Source organism: Taurulus bubalis (assembly GCF_910589615.1).
Source record: "Taurulus bubalis genome assembly, chromosome: 5".
Taxonomy (NCBI): domain Eukaryota; kingdom Metazoa; phylum Chordata; class Actinopteri; order Perciformes; family Cottidae; genus Taurulus; species Taurulus bubalis.
This window is the reverse complement of record NC_136593.1, coordinates 17476912-17483933: the sequence shown is the minus strand read 5'-3', so window position 1 is coordinate 17483933 and position 7022 is coordinate 17476912.

The window sequence follows — 7022 nt, the reverse complement described above, 5'->3', positions numbered from 1 at the left end:
ATTTATTTTGTGTCTTAACTCTTTGTATTCGCACATTTAGCCAATCTTTGTTCATATGCAAATACTGATGAATGTTTTTGTATATCAGGAATATACAGTACGATGCCTTGTTCTTTTATTATCCAAAGAATGGCCCATAATATCCAAATATGTGGTGCTACACAATGTAGTCTGTGTTCTGTTATGAACTGTAAAAGCACCACCTTACATAGGACTGTATTTGGGCTGTGTACTATATATACAACTTTGTACTATACATCTTTGAAATGGCTATTGTATCAAGAATTCAATTTGTCTCAAGGCACATGTGTTTTTTTAGAGAAGTTACTAATCTTATTTAGACACTTTATTTTACAGTTTATGTATCTACCCTACGCTATGAAACAAGCAGTGGTGTTGCCCTAAAACAACATTATAACGCATGAATATGGTGACTCAAAAGTTCCTGAAACGTCCAGAATCAGTAGTAAACACCAGCAAACAGCAGCTGTACTACCACTGTAAAATAAAATGTCTCACTGAGTTTGTGGTAATTAGTACTAATAGCCATTGTATTCCAGTTTGGCAGAGAGTTTTGAACCAGATTTCCTTAGTGTGGTCAAAACAATAGGTTTAAAGCTCTCTGCTCCAAAGGTGCTTGATATGAGTGTATTTATATTGTGTTAGTTCATGTTTTCTTTGTACAGTAAGTACTTGGAGTTGCTAAATATGCTATGCTCAACAATACCTCATTTGGAACAGAACACGACTCAACTAGCCATCAAACTACACTACAGCGGTGCTTTGGCCAAACAAGGGAGATATAAAACATAAATATCAAAAAACGAACCATCATATTTTTTGGGTCGGTTAGGTGTTTATCGTGGCACATTGCTTTTTGATGCTGCTGCCTTTTTTTCTGTACTTTTTATTTCTTTCCATGAGCAGTCAGTGGATTGATTAAAGTGTGTCACAGTTCTGATGAAATAATGTTGAATGGTTCGAACGTCAACCTGCTCAACTCTTTTGAAGAAAGCGAGCTGTTAACATGTTGTACTTTGAACACGTGATACCTGTGACCACAGGGGAAGTTAATAGTGTTTTGTATCTAGCGCTCCCACTCGGAGCCAACCTAATGTGTCTACCTCAGTCTCTGTTATGATTGCCCCCCCGCCGTATCTTTCTCTCCCTTGCACTGGAGGGATTTGTGGCTGGCTAAGATTAAGCATGAGTTGTTGCGACTACCCAGTGCAGTCGATGGTCCTAAACACAGATCCAGGGTGTGTGTTATCTCCCACCTTGTAACACTTAACCATCCTGTTGAGGACAGTGAAAACTGATCAAGAATCTGTGGTTAGGGGCAACTTTTGCCTGCAGCCCACCCAGTTGACTCCTCCTGGTCATAAATGTCTGTATTGACATCACACCTTATTTTAAGGGCCTGTTAACACAGCAGTGAGTACCTTTTTGTTTTGTTTCCTTTACTACACATAATATACTAATGAGAACTATCGCTTGTAATGACTTCCATGTGTGTGATTGTCAGGCGGCATAACATCAAAACCGAGGTTGAATCAGTGAAAGTAGAACACAGTGTAAACACATCCTGTCATTGCTCTTCACTTTTATTTTTCTGCCACAGCAGTTTAACTCCCTGTGGTCGACCTCTGGGTTCATATCGCAGTACAGACCAAACACCATATCAACAGGCTCTTGAAATAAGCATATTGTATGTCTCTTATTCACAAATGGCAGTATTAGTTTGTGTTTCAAGAAGATTTCTGTATATTTATGTAATTACGTGTATTTATTGTTACTTCATATAATGTTATGTCAATATTTAATTTTTTTTATGGATTTGTTGGATTTCTGTTCATTTCCAGAAAAGGTTACGATTAAAGTGAAATAGAGGTACTATTAAAGGCTTTTTTCTTTCTTATTTTAACAATATATTTTGGTAACGCTTTAGATTACGGCGACCGGAGCATACAGTGGAATTATTCCCAAATGACAGTGTAATTGTTACCATTACAGTAGGTTCAAGGGAACGAGATATGCAATTATAAACTATTAAGACCTGTCTTTTCAACACGTCTTTTCTAACAGTAAACTAACATTAAATAATTTACACGTGACTAATTTACAACTGACTAATACCAAATCAATTTTGTCCTTTTATAAATTCCCAGTTTAATAGCTTCTTATTTGCCAGAACTTTACATCTCACTTGTTCACTTGTAATTTACGGTGTAAATTTTGAACAATTATGCTGCATGTTGTGAACCGTAATCTAAAGCGGGATCAACATTTGTTTCCCATGCTGTGAACAGGTCACTGCAAACAAAAAAAGGGGAAAAGAATAACTTGCAACTCACTGACAATTTACACAGACTGGTTGTCCAGATAATAAAAAACTGAAGCAGGTACCAACCACTAACAACGTTCATTACGCTGATAGCTTGTAACATCGTAGTCCTGCTGCCGGCCCCATAGTGGAGAATTTAACTACAGATGACCAACTCCTGCTTGACGGTAATTACAGTGTGTTTGTGGATAAGAAGCTGTCCTATATAATGTATATATAATAGTGTTTTACCTTTGACTTCAGTGTAAAGATACAAAAAGACAGGCCTGGCAAACAGCCTATCAAGCATCCCTCCCTGCCAGTCTATTCAACGGGGTGTTTTTCCTGAATGAAAACGCACAAATCACTGAGCAATATCCTTGTTATTTTAAGCGGTCAGGGCCTCTGCTGACCTCTTTTACCGTCTGTGTCAGGAGTTCAAAGCCCTTTCTATCAAGGTAAATCTCCATCCATCGTGTGACAGTGCCTTAGTTTACCTCCCATTTCACCCACTGTGTTCGTTCACTCTTAATGCCGATCCCGGCTTTTTCCTGGACGCCTGGTGACGCGTGCTTCGCTGTGAAGTTGCCCCTCTGTCAGGCCCCTCTACTCTGGCCTAATGCAAGTTGATGACAGTGTACCAATATGGGGGCCGGGGACAGTGGCTCAAATGAGGGGGGCCGTCAGCAAGACAATGTAGTGGTGAATTGGTGGGTCATGGGTCATGTTTGATCTGGGGAGGGGCCCCTTCCCGGTTCATCCCATCAGCACAGACTTCTTGGAAACCGCTTTGATCCCAGGATGGGAGGGTGGGGAAACCAACAAAACAGAGTTGAATAGGATTCCCAAACACTATGCTGACATTGACAAGTGGTTTATTTAGAGGACGTTTCATTTCACGTTGCGCTTACCGATGCTTCGCTTGTCTGGATGCTTATACCGAAATAGGCATGATTTAAAATATGCATTTTGTATGTGTATTGTAATTATCACCCTTTGAACTCTGTTTGGAAGGCAGGTCAAGCTGATCTAACAGGTGATAGTCGTAGCATGATGGGGAATGCACTTATATATCACGGACGAAGCGCTCGGTTCAGTTGATTCATCACTTTGGCATGAGGACAGGAGGAGTCAGGGATCGGACTACCAACCCTGTGATTAATGGACCACCTGCTCTACCTCCTGCAAAAAAAAACTGATGCAAATAAAATTGTTTGTATAGTGTATTTATTGTATGATGAAGCAGGTAATGTTCATGTATGTGTGAGCAGAGAGGAATCTGCTCTGGATAGTTACAGGAACCTGGCGCATTTGTGGGCAAAGTTAATGGTCACTGCATGGGGGGATCATGTACTAATGCACATGGTGTTTTAATTTGACCCATTTGTTCTGATTCCAAAGGAATTCTGAGGGCATTTCAGCACATTACAACAGCAGGAAAGCCCTTGTAAAAAAAGTATATAAACCTTTGTGGGATGGACTTGATGTTAGAACATAACAGTTTGGAAGACTGCTTAGATTGTAAATGTTTTCCTTGAATGACTTGAACCTTTACTCGGAAGCCTGGTTTCACCTCTGAGACCCACTTACTCTCCACGGTTCATCTCACGCAAATATGTGACCTGATATTGTGTTCATGTCGGGCAATAAGATTAAAAACTACAATACTTTTTGTCAGTGGCGGTACTGATAACCAGTCAGCAACTTGTTACATCAATCATGAAGTCTTCTACTCATGTGCTAAGATTTATCATGAGTGCTATTCCAAAGACGTACAACCAACACAGTCAATGTCATTTTATGTCCAATTGAGTCACAACAAAATCTACATAAAATTCACACAATTGATATGTCTCATTTTCTTTATTTCTCGGCGTAAAAAACAAACTGAATCGTAACTTGTTCATCGTTTTGGATTTACATCACAAACAACATGAGTCATTCCAATAATCAAGCACATTCAAACTCAAATTGGGATGGGAGGGTTGCCCATGTTTGAAAATGGGAATAAGCACTTTATTAGCCCCTCCTTTTGTGAGCCTTGCTCCCCCTGAATGAGGTGAGAGGTCGCAGCATGTTCCTGTCTCCGACAGTCCCTCGCTGGTCAGGACAGCACCACACGCTGCGCCGCATACTCGTTCAACTCTGAGCCTGTCGCTTCCCATCCATCCTCGCATGCAACGCCCCCTGTGATTATCCGAGCACAGTCCAGCCCTCCTCCACTCCCTCTTGTAAATAGTGTGTGTGTGTGTGTCTGCGGCTGCCTGTCACACCGAGTTAAACTCCCAGTAACTCCGTGAACCCGGAGGTGAAACAAACTGCTGCCGGGGTGATTGGGCACGCTTTGCCATTGGACTAGTTAACCACGTGGAACTGGGTCTCATATCACTTGTCAGAAAACATCTAAAAAAGGGATTTTCCCGATTGATAAATACTTGGCTTGTTTTTATTTATAGCTGTGCAGTCATCTACTTTTTATCAGACAGCCAACTAATTATGTGCATTATGAATCCCAATAATGCTCTTTGACTTCAATAATACCGCCCCCAAAAAAAAATCTGAATTTATTCGCCTTGTAGTGTGCTCCCCCCTTTTTTTTTTTTTGCAGTTGCACTTTTAACACAAAACATACCTTTTGATTTCAATTTTCACTTGTTCTTTCCTTTGGCATCTTGCAGTGCTCCGCCTCTTGTGGAAGAGGGTTCAAGTCCCGTAAGGTGGGCTGTGCGACCGAGTCAGGCCGCCTTGTCCCAGAGGAAGACTGCCAACATCTGGCCCCCAAACCCAGCAAGCAGAGGCGCTGCAGGGGTGGCCGATGTCCCAAGTGGAAGACCGGCAACTGGGGAGAGGTTAGGACTCTTCGACCCCGCTATAAAACACTCCTCTACCACTCCTGTTCTCACGCCGCCACACATGTAATCTCTCTTTCCACTTTAATGCTCACCAGCTTGCTGCAGATGTGTGAAAACATCTGCAGCAGACGTTGTTTATGCAGCATGCCAGGTTACTAACTAAGGCAGGGTGCTTTTACACATCACATGGTGGTTTGCAGCACAGGCCTGGGGGAGGCTGCTAACAGGGGTTTTGCGGTAGCGTATGCTGGGGCTGCAACTTCACAGTACCGTAAGTGTGACAGCAGCAGGGATGTGCACTCCTCTCCTTGATCTAATCTTAACTGATGTCAAGTCAAGCCAATTTCAATCTACCCTTCTCATCTCTATATTTTCTCTTCTTACTAACCCTTTTATCGTCCCTCTAACTGTTGCTCTTTCCCCCGCGGATCGCTTTTCAGATCGCCTCTTTCTCTCTTTCACTTTTTTCTCTTGATTTTCTGCCTCCCCAATGGGAACCACATGTTAGTCTTTCCTTTGAATGCCCTACTAAACATGCCAGACACGCTCACATCGTGCACCTGGGCTGCTGGAGAGACCGTCTGATGCCTGTTCGCTTTCCCTCCCTTCACTCTCTATTTTCTCGCTGTCTTTTTTTCCTCATGTCCTCTTTTCCTGAACTCTTGCCACTGGCTAAGAGTCCAAGCACAGAGCCACATCTGAGCTCCACACGTCAGAGAGGATGTGCGTCGGCTGTAAACAGCTGTGGAGCTGGACACATGCCAGGAGAGATTAATACTCCACACAGGCTCCAAGTAAAGCATGGTTACCCATGATGCAGCAGGCTGTCTAGTGGTTCGACTGCAACTGCAACGGCATGGCAGATAATACACAGTGAAATATGTATAGTTGTGGCACATATGAATGGACATGTGAATATGTCTGTATTTGTATAGATTGGTGAAGGAACCTCAGCTCGATCATCGAGCATATGTGTATCACTTGCTGCTCCCTTAACCTCCAAAAATATGACTACTTTTGATGCTGCTCTCCATCTAACTCATGTTCAAATGCACAGAAACGCAAACATTGTGTCAGTCATACTCTTTGTGATGTTGTAGCCCCTCCAAAAGAACCTTCTCTTTAAAGTTATCAATTATTATGTATGTATATATGATGCCATTATTTAGCTTCACAGCAACATCAGTGCAGCGCAGGTCGCTCAGAATCATCTGTTGAAAAGCGACACAAGATAGTTACTGTTTAATGTTAACTCCAAACGCATGAAAACAAAGTTTTTAGCTGAAAAAGGAAAATGAATGCATTGCTTTTGCCATATGGTTTTCTAGGTTAATGGAATATGTGGACACAAACCAGATTGCCATTCTTTGTGGTTTTTCTGTAGAAATGTACTATAGCTAAACAGACTCTATCTTTCACAAACACATCCACTCTCTAGGTTCCAACTTGAATTTCTTCACATTTCTGTAAAAAAAACAAAAAATAAACATCAGTTAATATAAAACATATACCTTATTAAATATGAGCACGGAGGCGGTGTTGCAGCTATTTAATGATTACATAGTATTTCCCTGTGTGTAATGCATTGTGTCATTAAAGTAAGAGTTGGAATGCCAATGTCTCCTTATTTGGTGAGAAAATAAGACGCAGATGCATTTGCATCTTCAAACATCACATCATCGAGAACAGAACGTGCATAATTACTTGAGGAGTCCTAAAAAAAACAAAGGTGAAGGTGAAGGAACACAAAGTGACAATGAACACAAATCGATAGCCACAATACATTTAAATATATTAGCTTACATAAATGCTATGGCCAATATTCATGTAACAAAAAACAAATATCC